We start from the raw sequence: 14,074 nt of genomic DNA on the forward strand, positions 1-14,074 counted from the left end.
AGGTTGTGATGTTTTCCAAAGGGTTGGGAGACCATCACACCACGATGAACTACCATTGCAACCCATATGTGCAATTCATATCTTTGATAAATTGGTGGTAAATTTTATAGGACCTATCAATCTGTCAGCACGTCACTCCCATGTCAGATATATCATCATTGCAACAGTGTACCTTAACATATGGGCAGAGGCAACACCGGTTAAGGACTGTACTATAGCTACCGCTGCTAGAGTCATATTTGAGAACATTATATCTAGATTTGGGTGCCCTAGGAGTCTCACTAGTGATAATGGGACCCACTTCATGAATGAAACATTTGCCTCCTTACTTCAGAACTTCATGATATAGCACCATAGGAGTAGCCCGTATCACCCTCAAGAAAATGGTATAGTAGAAGCATTCAATAAGATGTTGGAAAAGGGTTTGACCAAGATATGCTTAGCCAACGAGGATGATTGGGATGAGAGAGTGTCTGCGACTCTATGGGCATACCACACAACTGTTAAGCATTTACGCAAGCATGCACCTTTCCAGCTTGTATATGTATGGGACGCTGTGGTACCAGCTGAATTTTGTATTCCCAACCTTTTCATAGCTTAGGAAACTCATATGAAAATGGAAGAATCAATTCATAAAAGGCTAGATGAACTTTCAGAATTGGATGAGGCTAGGTTCACGGCAGATTTCCATCAAATGGTCAAAATGTAAAGGAAAAAGGCATGGCATGACAGACACATTGAGGAAATCATTTACGGTAGCAGGACATTTTTTTCTATATGATAGAAAATTCTTGAAGTTTCCAGGGAAGCTACAGATGCATTGGTTGGGTCCTTTTGCTATTGCGAAACTAAAAGAGTTAGGATTCGTTAAGCTAGTGCAACTGGATAGGGTATTTCTACCTGGATGGGTGAACAATGCATGCCTGAAACCCTTCCAAAAATCAAACAATGTTACTCAAAATTGATTGGATCTTTGAAAGGAGACCATAGGTAGGAGTAGGTAAGAGTCAATTTTGTTTGTTTAGTCACTAGTTGTGTCAGTTCCTTTGGTTCGTTAGTTCTTTACATTTCAATTAGTTTAAAATAAATCGTCCACCAGGTCTCTCCCAGTTATGGATGTTCTATCACACCACGCAACTGCTTGTGGTCGAGGTGAGTCACACGTGTTAGGTGTCATTTTTGTAATAATTAGACAATAATTTCTATTTTCAGCCTATATTTCCATTAAATCCTTCCCATTATATCCATAATAAATTCCTAAGCATCTTCCATCATGATAACATAATTACCCATCAACTCCATTTTTCCTTTTTTAGTTTTGCATCATTTGAGTCAAGTCCGGCTTAGTCGACAATAAAATTAACACAATTGAATAGGCATAGGGAAAGTTGTTGTAGTAATCAGTTAGGAGGTATCATCGGAAACATCGTGTTGAGATTTTCTACTTAATTTGCATGGAAATTTCGAATTCCTCATAGTCCGAAGCTAAGGTGGTAGAGTCACTTAGTCTACATTTTGTTCCTAAGTTTTGTTGTTCCAAGCTCAGATCCAAGCCCCCTGTATTTTGTGTCTACCAGTTTTCACTCCAAGATGACAAAGACTATTATATCTATTCTAGAGCTTGAATTGGATGAGAGAATTGTAAATACAGAGTTAGTTTACAGGAAGTATGATAAAGTAGTGTTGGTTGACAATGCTATCTCAGACTCTTTGCAGTTTTCAGCCAAGAAACATGAATTATACACTGAACCAGTAACGAAGGATGATGGAAGCATATCAAAACAATGTAAAAATGATTTTAGAATGCATGGAGGATCGCTTTGGCATGATAAGGAATATCTAATTCATGCAGTGGACATTCAGAGGCTCACAGGTTTATTAGCAGCTAGAAACACTGTATCAACTGCATTCCAAAAAACTGCCAATGAGTGAAGAAGACAGGAAATGATAATTATTACCATAGGTATGATACATAGAGAGGAGGGAAGGGAGCACACATAGATATGATTAACACCTCGAATATCAATTTCACATGCTACATCATTGCAAGGAATATAATGTATCATTTTTCCAGGAATGAGTGCACGATCGATACAATTTCGATTGTGGAGCACTGTGTATAAGGCGCACAGATGAACTGATGCGCCTTCCTACTCCAAGAACTGTTTGAAGCCTATGAGGATATCTACAAGTGAGTGAATCATTTCATTTATAGATACCTTGTTGTTGCTCTGGCTATGTGGAAATGGTGCCCACCAGAGGGTTGGGAGTTGGCTCCTATCGTGGAAGACTAGCCACGGGAGTTGGCTCCCTTCATCGGCTGGTACAAGAAAATTATGGGAGTCGTGTGGCTATGGAAAGGGTTTCGAAGTTATCACTTAATGAGTACGCGACAGACATTTTGTTTGGTATTAGTCATGCCAACACTTGGATAAGGCTGCACTATGTCCACCTCCACACATTCCATATGAGACCCCAAAAGTTTATGATGACTGTCGAAGCATTCCATACATAGGTCGGTTCATGGTTAGACATTGGGAGGGAGATTAGAGAAGGAAAGAAAATCTATTTATTTGAAGGGATGGTGCCCCAACCACTACCTGGAGAAACGTCTGCAGACTTGAGGAAGCGGTTAGCTGAGGAGGAGCTATAACCAGACATTAAAATGCTTCAGAAACAAATGAGCTCCCTTAAGGAAACCATCACCAACATTGGAGTCTCAACAGGTTTGTTTCCCACCTTTTCTAAATTTCATGGTTCAAGACAACAGGATCCACAAATTACTACTACTTTAGTTTCTACACTTCCAGTGATAAGACCCCATTCCCAATCCCAGCCTACCATCCAAAAACCCCATGATTCAAAAGCTACAAAACCTCACATTGGGCCCAAAAAGAAGCAAACAACCCCTGCTAATCACATTGTATATCTCACACTTGAGGAACCATAATCCCATATTGCATCACCCATGTTAAATAAATTCCACCCTCCACCTTAGTTGTGTCAGCTAGTTCATGCAACCCATCACCACACACAACTTCTACATCTACCACCATTTCAAACACTATACCCTTTGGAACACTGTTGGGAATGGAGATGGACATGGAGGTTGACTTTGTTGTCCATTCCATCACAACAGTCTCTAGCAAAAAAATTTCCCCCACTTCCATGTTGTCTTTATTATTGGAGTCGAGTCCACTAATGGCCACTAGACCAATCATTACCCATCCATTCACCACCATTATCCATCCAGTTTCATTACAAATTCATCCTTTTCCTTCAATTACAACTCTCTCCATTTCCATCCACACCACTCCACCATCGACCGAACCTTCATAGTAGGTTACCTCACCCCACGTACATTCAGAAAATTTCATCACCAGTGGGAAACCCTTGCAGAGTCAATTTCTAAAACACTCTACCATGATCCAAGCTTATCTCCAGGATTTGTCCACAACCCAATTATTTAATTTTATTCAACTAGCCATAAACTAAGCAGAGGCATTGCACAGTGATTTAACTGTCGAGCATGAATAGAAACAAAAACAAATTGCTACACTCAAAAAAGAATGTGATTAGCGACGCCAATAAAAGAAACAACTTCAAGAGAATCTAGAGAAGATCACTAAAAAATTCCAGGTATTGTGGCCTTCAGTTTATGATGTCGTGCCCAATCCCCCATAAGACTTCTCAGCTTTCACATTAGTCGAATACTGCAACCATATCCAGGAAGTGTGTCATGATTTAATTTTTTCCAACTATAAGCTCAAGCAGACCATCTTTGCCACAATAAGTGCATTGTCGGACCCTGCCATGACATATGCAATTGAAATAGAACAGAAAATGGCTGACGCCCCTAAAAGACTCCATTGTCAATGTTGCAGAAGATGCCCACACTCTCCTACAACATGTTCATGACTAGTCGAGCTACCTTGCGAAGAAGAACCAACCGGTATACCCCTCTGCAACAAGTTCAACCATCTACCCAATGATGCCAGGAACACCAAAGACAAGGACTAATACAAGACAATTCAAGATGAAATAAACACTCCAGAGGACGACATTCAGCAAATTGAGGACGAGTTGGCCAAAACAAAGCAGATACTTTGGGATCTCCGGCCGCTTGTTCAAACGCACATAGAGGGACTACAACAGCGCAATGATGCCATCGATGCACAATGGACTTCTCTGTTGATGGCATGACTGGTATAAGTTATGTTTAATTTAAGTTTTTTTTCCCTACAAGGAAATCCCTCGCTATATATGAGGGAATTATATTGCGACTGTGTATGTGTATTATGAGTGAGAAAGAGAGATGAGACTGTGTGAGAGTGAAGAGTAAATTAAAAAGAATCTATTTCAGGTGGTGTCTCTTCATTTTTCTAGATAATATAAAAGGAAGGACTGGTTTTTTCTTCATGGGCGTAGCCCAAACTAGGTGAACCACTTATATTTGTGTCTCTCTTTTTTTATGTGTTTGTATTTCTACAATACTTTATATGTTCCATTACTCTGTAATCTCCCATAAATTCTTAACAAACTTGCACTCCATAGTTACATGGCTCCAAACCATGTCAACTTCCCCTTCCATGCCACATTGTTGTAGGGAAAAGTATCCGACTCGGATGACCCTATCCCACTCTAAGGGTGATAGTACCTTAGCAACAACTGTAAAACAAACTACTTAAGGTTTACTTCTTTATGAAAGCAAAAGAGAATGGAGAAATGCACTAACCGTTGCCTTGCGCTTAATGTCGAATCCAAACTCTTCTCTTTGGCTGCTTGCTCCCAGCTCCTTGCTCTTTTGCTGGCCCAGCTACAATGAGATCCTGCAAAATAACAAAGAAGGAAACTACAAGAAGCATGCAATCATAACTGGTTCAAGGATTAGTGTAAACCAAACATGCAATTATCACAATATATTATTGAAACAAGAGCACATAGAAGAACCTCAATAGCTTTTATTAATGAAGAAGTAAAGGTTCTGAGAGTATTACAACCATTGAAGGCTCCAATCCAGCAACACCTCCCAGCAGAAAGAATTTCTCCTCTTCACCTCTCTCAAACAATCACCCAATAGCTCTATAGTGAAACCAACAGCATATCATTACTTTGCATCAAATTCCAGCCTCCTGAGCTCATAGGAGAGAGCTCAATATATAGATGAATTGAGAAAGGATGAGTCAGCTTGCAACTGATGTGTAGCTGCCTTGTGTCCTCTCTCTCTTCAGTTAATCTTTAGTTGATCTTCAGTTCTTGAGTCCACTTGGTGAACTTTGCTTCCACTTGGAGAAACAGAGCCTCTGACTCATCACAAGGCGAAATCCCTGATCCAAGTGTCATTTTTGGAAGATTCCAAAGCAATGACTCATTGTGCCACTTGTCCCATCTCGCTCAGCGCAGGTGGCCTTTGTCCCACTTGCTTTGCAACGCAGGTACACCATGGAGCAACTGAGTTTCAGCGCAGAAACCTAGTGGAGCACCTGCTTTGATTTCAGGATTGCTTGTTTTTGAGTGTTTTCAGGTGGAGAACTAATCTGAGAGCTGTTGGTTTGCTGACCTTGTTCCTCTAGGGGTAGGAACATCATGTTTAGGGAACTTTGGATCCCTTGGATTATTGACAATTCATGCTTGTTGCTGTAAGGCACAAAATTGTCTATAACAGATGCCCCCTAAAGTATGAGGTCGTTTATCGGGTGAAATGCTTTATTGAGAGGATCCGAAGTTCATTCAATCTGCTGAGAAGTGTCCTGTAATAAGATACAATACAATACATTATTTTTCATACATTTTCATGATCTAGCTGAGGCGGGCATTCCCATGCTCAGCTTTATAAATACATTTTGGTACATAGAACAGACGATCGTCTGATTGTAGACTGATAATTCTCTGCTGAAATTATCATCCTTTGAGAAGGATGATCATTTGCTGTAATGATGTACATATCAAATGTCTTTATGTCCTGAATATATATCGCAGCCCGGATGGATGAAACTAGATCCGGGGTCTTCAATCTCTTCCGATCTTCACTCGATGTACAAGTCGATCCATGTGAGAATTTCTTGAAGTCGAACATGGAAAGACATCGCTTGATTACCGGTCAATGATGTAAACCGTTAACAAGCGCGAGAGGAATCACCGATAAGGATGATGACCCTCAAGGTACGGCAGTACAATTCACATGGCGGGAATAAAGGACTTGGCGTCGACCACCATGCAAAATCTTCTAGTCGAAGGTCATTGATGTATACCTGTCGCCGGAAGTGAGAAACTTGCCATTGAGGCATGCAAGCTTCAAAGTACTGAAGGGGGTGTTCCTAGATCAAATCCTTGGATAATGAGCTGATGTCGACAAGGAGCGATCCGTCAAAGGAGGGCCTTAATGAATCCCACATCAGTGACACGGAACGGAGCTAGTGATTGTGATGAGGTGAAAACAAACTGTGATGTATGATTCAGGGTGGCGGTCATGAAGTGGATGAAGGATAATGTATGGCAGTGGATGGGACACGGTTGACTCTTTGCAGAACCACATCTCTTGAACATATAACGACACTGATGTGATGGATTGGTAGCATTACCCCAATTGTGGATGGTGTGGCGAGGACCATGGTTATGAGACCGGTGAATGAAACAACCCAACCCGACGTGATACGGAGGACAAAGTGTCATGTTCAAGAGAGACTTGCTAGCATTAATGCTGTGAGGTTCTCCCAATTTTTCCCCAGTCATTGCTGACCAGTACCTCTTTATTTTTGTCAAGCTTGAGGAGGATAACATATGCTTGTTCTATAACCTGCCCTTCGGGCAAGCCCATCGCTATGTTTTAACGAGCCTAGCGATAGGGAAACTCGTTCTCGTCTAAAGACAAGTTTGTCGCTATTTAATCATTTTAACGAGTCTAACGACAAGGAAAACTCGGTCCTTTTCATTTTTAGAGAGTCTGAAAAGGTACGGAAAGTTAACTCCAAAATTCCTTTTTCGTCTTCTAATCCCTTAAGTCCGAAAAAGTATAAAACCATACAGAAGGGATGAATTTTCGATTTCTTTAACGAGCCGAACAAAACAAGCGCTCGATCTTTTTGTGCAATAATCCCTCAGGTCCAAAAAGATTAAAATCTAGAGGAGGGATAGCTCTTCCGGTCCTTTTAACGAGCTGGAAGGCCAAAACTCGGCAAACTTTTCATATTTTACGAGTCAGTGAAAAGAGCTCAAAGAAGACTCGTCTTTTGAGGAACGAGTGATAAATAGGGATAGCAGCAGATTCCAGGTACAGGTTGGAATTTTCCAATCACGGCAGTGTCACAAGGATGGCTAAGTGAAATCACTCTTCGCAGCTGTTCCTCAAAATGGGTAAATGCACATATGGAGATGAACGATTGGCCAAAATGAACGGATGGAGGTGATGGCATATAAACACGACCAAGGGCTTTTAACATGGCTTTCAAAGGTTACTTTTCTCAATGGTTATTTACCGGTTCATTTTTTTTGAGTGAGCTTGAACTGCTAGGGAAAGATTGCTCACAATTTATGTTTATTTTTTAACGAGCATGAACTCTTCTAAAACTGCTCAATTCTTGCGTTTATTTTTAACGAGCATGAACATTGCTAAAACTGCTCAATTCTTGCGTTTATTTTTTAACGAGCATGAACATTGCTAAAACTGCTCAATGATGGATGCCCCCAGCATAATAATGCAGACGAGGCATATTCCCCTTAAACCTTAAGGGGTAGTTCATTTTTTAATGAGGTTGACATCGTAAAGAACTATCCTCTTTACTCTTTATTTCATTTTTTAAACGAGGTTGACTTGAGATAGGAACTATCCTCGAAACCTTTAGATCCATTAAAAATAGAAGGCTTCATATCCCGTTGCACCCATCTCCGCAAGATTACTCGGTGATGGTGGGGCAAAAGTGCCCATTAAGGAAGGGCCTTTTAGGAAAATTACTCCGATATATTGGAGAGGATGATTGCCTCCATGGATCGTTGGAATGCCTCTCGTGTTGGATGGCGGCACAACTTCTGTCGAAGTTGTTGTCGAACTGCCCGATCGACCTTTTCTCTCGCCATTCAACGACTGTGAATTCCCATGGCCTTTGTCTAATGTTGAAATTAAAGCATCATCTTGGCGCTTAAAACTTGACAACATCATAACTTGTGATGGGGAAGCATTTCCACTGTCAACCAGATTCTGACTTGGGTCGGGAAATGGATCAGTCAATACGACTGGAGTGTGCGGATTCTTTACGAATCTTTTAAACTCAGCTTTGTACGGGCAATCTGCCGTCCAATGATCATCGTCACATATGTGACATTTCCTAGACGTTTTCTCCTTTCTACGAGGATTTTTTCGAGGAGATGACTTTCTTTGATCTTTCTTCCCTTCGTTTTGATTCTTCTTGCTTCCTGGTTGATTGGTTTCTTTGCCCTTATCTGTCGATACGGCATTTACTTCCGAAGCAAGAACTTCTTCATGCGCATTTTGATTCGAATCCTTACGGGCCTTCTTTTGATGGGTCTTTTTCGGATTCGTGTTTGCCGTGCCAATCACGCCATCACCGGCATGAGAGTCACTATTTGATTTAGGAGGAGGAGGGATTGAAAACTCTGGTCTAGGGGCGTCTGGTATTTTGTCATAGAGCGTGCCGGACTGAGTATATACTAAGTCCAAATATTGTGCACGAGCGATAACCTGCTCTTCTGTTACGACTCCTCCCTTTGCTACATCTTCCGTTATGGCCGGAAGTAACGACTTTATAAACCACTCAGCTAAAAGATGATCAGGAACGTATGTTTTAACCATTCTTCGTCGACGTCGCCACTCATGTATATGATCCGATATATGAGTTGCGGTTGTCTGTTTGAAGTTGGTCAATATCTCTGTTCCCGTTTCATACCTTATTGGTAATTGAAAGTGGGTTAAGAATGTCGTGGCAAGGGAGCCAAAATTGTCGAACGAAGCTCTAGGCAATTCTATATACCATTTTGCCACTGGACCTGTCAATGTCCTCTGAAAGAGGCGAAGCCTTATCGAATCGTCATTCAAAGTGTTCGACGAACACCATAGATGAAATGTCATCACATGATTCGACGGGTCTTCACCTGGATTTCCATTGAATTTAGGAATGTCGGATGGAAGTTTGTGCGGAATCACTGGCCACCATGGGGCATAAGCAATTGGATCATTGGTTAACTGATGTAAATTAGGCAACTCTAAAGTCGCCACGAATGGTAACTGTTGATTCAAGTTAGGTGGAGCGTAACTAGGATACGATGGAATCGCCTGAACAGTTGGTCTTTGCATACCAGCATAATGGAGTTGATGTTGGTATGATTGATACGGTTGATGGACCTGACCACTATAAAGTGGTTGATTTTGACCATTTTGAATATATGGTTGTCCCGTATTCGCAAAGATTTGCTGTTCAGAACCCTGGTACACTTGTTGGAATTGCGGCTGTTGGTATTGCACTATCCACGGTTGCGACACCATGGGTTGTTGCGCTATACTAACCATTGGACCAAGATGTGGGGTAGTTGTACCCGACTGTACTTGTGTTGCCCCACCAGTAGGCGATTGTGGTTGGGTCGCAGGGTCAAGGGGCTGTTGCATGAGAACCTGAGAAATCTGAGGTTGACACACAACAGGCATTGTTTGAACTTGCGACACGGTCACAATAGCCGGTGTAGTTGGGATGTTTGTCACAGGTACACACTGTTGCATAGAATATACAACTCTTGGTGGCTGGGATAGCATAGGTACCCAACTACTCGTTGCAATTCCACCATGACTTGAATAAGGTTGAGAACTCCCGTATGGGTACCCTCCCGGAGGGGGTAATGAAAAGGCATACTGCCCCCCATACGGTAGCAATCCAGAACTCAAGGCAATTGATTGTCCTGGAGGACTGGATGGCCTAATTAGATTCCCAAAAGGGTCAATTTGATGAGTCTCACCATGAGAGTTACCAGACATTACTCCGGAACAAACAGGAACAGACCATACTGTCGAGATAGTCTCTTGGTGGACTCCTTCTAGCGATTGAGAGTTAGTTGGGACAGATGGTATGCCGGCGAACATTGTTGGATTTGCAGCAGGTAATTCTGCCGTCGCCGTGTCATTTGACACAGTCCTAGATGTTGACGGTTGTTCAGACATTTTTAGTCTATCCAATTGATCGCCTAGTGATTCTACAGGAACTTCCACTGGTGATGGACAAACTTTTGTTGTAGTAGGAAATAGAGTGACCCCTACTCCAAACTGAATTGGAGTGGATACTTGCAGTTCCTCTATAATTTCCTCTATCGCAATCAGACCAGGTGGAAGAGGAAGACCGTCAGGTCCGTAAAATATTTCCGGTGCCGAAGAAGGGGTTGTATCAAAAGCGACAGATGTTTTAGGCACAAAACTCTCTGGACCAGTTACAGATGGAACTGGTTCAGTCATACAAGTATTTGCCCCCAGACTAGGATCAGTATTACTGTCCCTCTGTGGCGGTTGAACTTCTTCTATGGAGGCAGGGTTTCCGGAAATGTTTGGAGTGACCAGAATCTCAGATGTTGTTGGAAGACTTGTTCTAACTTTTAAAGGAGATTTTGAACTGGTTCGACGAGTTCGCTTTGCCCGGATTGTTTTCGATTCCGGAGACAAAGATGGTTGACTCGCAAGCCTCCGAGAACGACGGATATTCAATTGACTTTCTTCCACGATTGCGGATTACTCGATCAACTAAAATATAAAGGGGAAAATTTGTGTTTCCGATTTGAATGAATTTTATTAGACGCTTTTAAACATAACTTTGCTTTTTCATGTTTTAAGAGTCGAGAAAAAGCTAAAGATGACTCTAGTCTCCTTCGATGTATTAACGAGCCCGAAGTGACAAATGCTCGGATAGACCTTTTCAGTTATAGAGTTTGAAAAAGGCCAAAAGAAACTGCTCTGGAGATCTAGGCAGAGGGTGTGCCAAACCTTTCGCGAAACCACAGAATACGTTTTACGGTACGGGTGGTCGATCTTCGTGAATGCTGTGTTCACTGCATCGCGATCAGTAGGGCGGCCGACACGGCTTCCTATGGATAAAGGATAATTGCCTATAGGGGTCTCCCAATATATACGCGACGGTACGTGGGAGCACAACTCCGTATTAGTGCCACCGACTCTCAGGAGGAATCACTCACCTTCGTAGAGATCGACAGTCACTATGTTTAACGACGCCGGAACACGTCTCTACCTAGACCTCTAGATGTTTGCGTTATGTTACAATGCGTTGTTAGGTTCATTCAGTATATTTTAAGTTGATCTTTTTAAAGTTTGCCTTTCAAGGTTCACCACGAGATGTATATGACAAATTCCTAAATGCAGCCTAAGATGAGAAGCAAGCTTTTTCAAATCTTTTTGACTGATGAAATTCTTAACTACTGAGGGAGAAGAAAGGCAAATTCTTTTCACACAGTTCATACAGCACAAACTAATGCACTTTCTCCTAAATCATCATGCAAAATTTTTCAAATGCAAAATGCACAATGCATGTATTTTCTTTTCCCTTTCTTAATGTTGATGGATTACAAAAAGAAAGTGGTTATATAACTTTGATTTCGATTTAGAGCGAAAACAAACAAGTTTGTCCAAAATCAAAAGACACCTTAAGATTTACTTGCTTAATCACTGGAAATGCATGAAATCAAACCATAATGACGAAAGTAAAATGACTAATCAGCTATGGACAGCAAACAAGCTAACTCTTTAGACCAGCAAAATGCCTAACACAGGTTCAGATCTAAGAGGCCAAAAGCAAGACTAGTTTACTCTTCGTTATGGGAAATTGTAAATGAGTAAGAAATACAAAGAACAAGTACAATTTTGTTATATAACAGAGGCAGAATGATGGCAAGTAATATTGGTTTCAGAATAGGTGCAATATTGGTAACTGGCAGCCAAATCAATAGTGAAAACAGGCAAGAGAAAGTGAGGAAACCCCAAATGCACTAGGCAAATTTGGGCCAACGCAGGTGCTGCACAGCCAATCTGGCTCTCAGCGCAGGTAGCCCCTTCGGGACCTGCGTTGCAAAGCAGGTAGCCTGTGTACTACCTGCTTTGGAAAACGAAACTTGCGTTTTCACAGTTTCCGGGTCATAATTTTCTCAAAAATGCACAGTTTTTGCTCAAATCAGAGACAATCAGTCAAGCACACTCAAAGGGATGATTAGGAAGGTGAAAAGCTATCACTAAGAGCTTACAAGGATCCTTGTAGATCAACTCTTCAAATCATGAACTTGCTCAGAAATGAGCTAGAGTAGCTGCCCTCTACTTTGCTTTTGATATAGTCAAAAGCTTTTCGATTTGGTACTCTTTTGTTCAGGAAATGAATAGCAAAATACTACAAACACAATCAAACGGATATGATCCCCAGCGGAGTCGCCAGTTTGTTGTAGGGAAAAGTATCCGACTCGGATGACCCTATCCCACTCTAAGGGTGATAGTACCTTAGCAACAACTGTAAAACAAACTACTTAAGGTTTACTTCTTTATGAAAGCAAAAGAGAATGGAGAAATGCACTAACCGTTGCCTTGCGCTTAATGTCGAATCCAAACTCTTCTCTTTGGCTGCTTGCTCCCATCTCCTTGCTCTTTTGCTGGCCCAGCTACAATGAGATCCTGCAAAATAACAAAGAAGGAAACTACAAGAAGCATGCAATCATAACTGGTTCAAGGATTAGTGTAAACCAAACATGCAATTATCACAATATATTATTGAAACAAGAGCACATAGAAGAACCTCAATAGCTTTTATTAATGAAGAAGTAAAGGTTCTGAGAGTATTACAACCATTGAAGGCTCCAATCCAGCAACACCTCCCAGCAGAAAGAATTTCTCCTCTTCACCTCTCTCAAACAATCACCCAATAGCTCTATAGTGAAACCAACAGCATATCATTACTTTGCATCAAATTCCAGCCTCCTGAGCTCATAGGAGAGAGCTCAATATATAGATGAATTGAGAAAGGATGAGTCAGCTTGCAACTGATGTGTAGCTGCCTTGTGTCCTCTCTCTCTTCAGTTAATCTTTAGTTGATCTTCAGTTCTTGAGTCCACTTGGTGAACTTTGCTTCCACTTGGAGAAACAGAGCCTCTGACTCATCACAAGGCGAAATCCCTGATCCAAGTGTCATTTTTGGAAGATTCCAAAGCAATGACTCATTGTGCCACTTGTCCCATCTCGCTCAGCGCAGGTGGCCTTTGTCCCACTTGCTTTGCAACGCAGGTACACCATGGAGCAACTGAGTTTCAGTGCAGAAACCTAGTGGAGCACCTGCTTTGATTTCAGGATTGCTTGTTTTTGAGTGTTTTCAGGTGGAGAACTGATCTGAGAGCTGTTGGTTTGCTGACCTTGTTCCTCTAGGGGTAGGAACATCATGTTTAGGGAACTTTGGATCCCTTGGATTATTGACAATTCATGCTTGTTGCTGTAAGGCACAAAATTGTCTATAACACACATAGTTCCCCTATCCTAGATGGCACTACCAAACAACTCCACGTGTCCTCCTGGAGGCACGTCACTCCTGGTGTGCATGTCATCGCCCTTCCAATGCTAATGATGTCACCTTTCCGCATCATGCACCCATGGTGACAACCATGTAGCCTTCCCAACCTATGTGTCTTCTGATAGCTTAGCCTCACCGAGGGGCCCACTAGCTCTTGACCTTTGTGAAAACCCATGAATTTTTGTTATACAATTTTCATTCATTGTCGAACATTTCTGGTTAATTCAAACACTACCATTTTTCTCTACATGCTTCCTTCCATCTCGTCAGATGGACATTTCTAAGTTTACCCAACGGGAAAACTTCATTTCATGCCACACACCTTCCAGAAATATCTTCCACATCTGGTGAACCCTTACACCTCTATGGAATGATATATATTTTGATGGAAAGTGATGGAAAATTACCCATGTTGTGTCTTCCCTCTACCACTCCTCCTTTACAAGCGCCACTCAATCATTTTGGCATGGCACAACGTAAGTATTTCATGGAATTAGATAAGGAAATTTCCCATATTATGCCCTTGTTAC

Source organism: Pinus tabuliformis, chromosome 7 (assembly GCF_031772625.1).
Source record: "Pinus tabuliformis cultivar Carrire ecotype Pingquan chromosome 7, CPIR1, whole genome shotgun sequence".
In the NCBI taxonomy this organism is placed as follows: Eukaryota; Viridiplantae; Streptophyta; class Pinopsida; order Pinales; family Pinaceae; genus Pinus; species Pinus tabuliformis.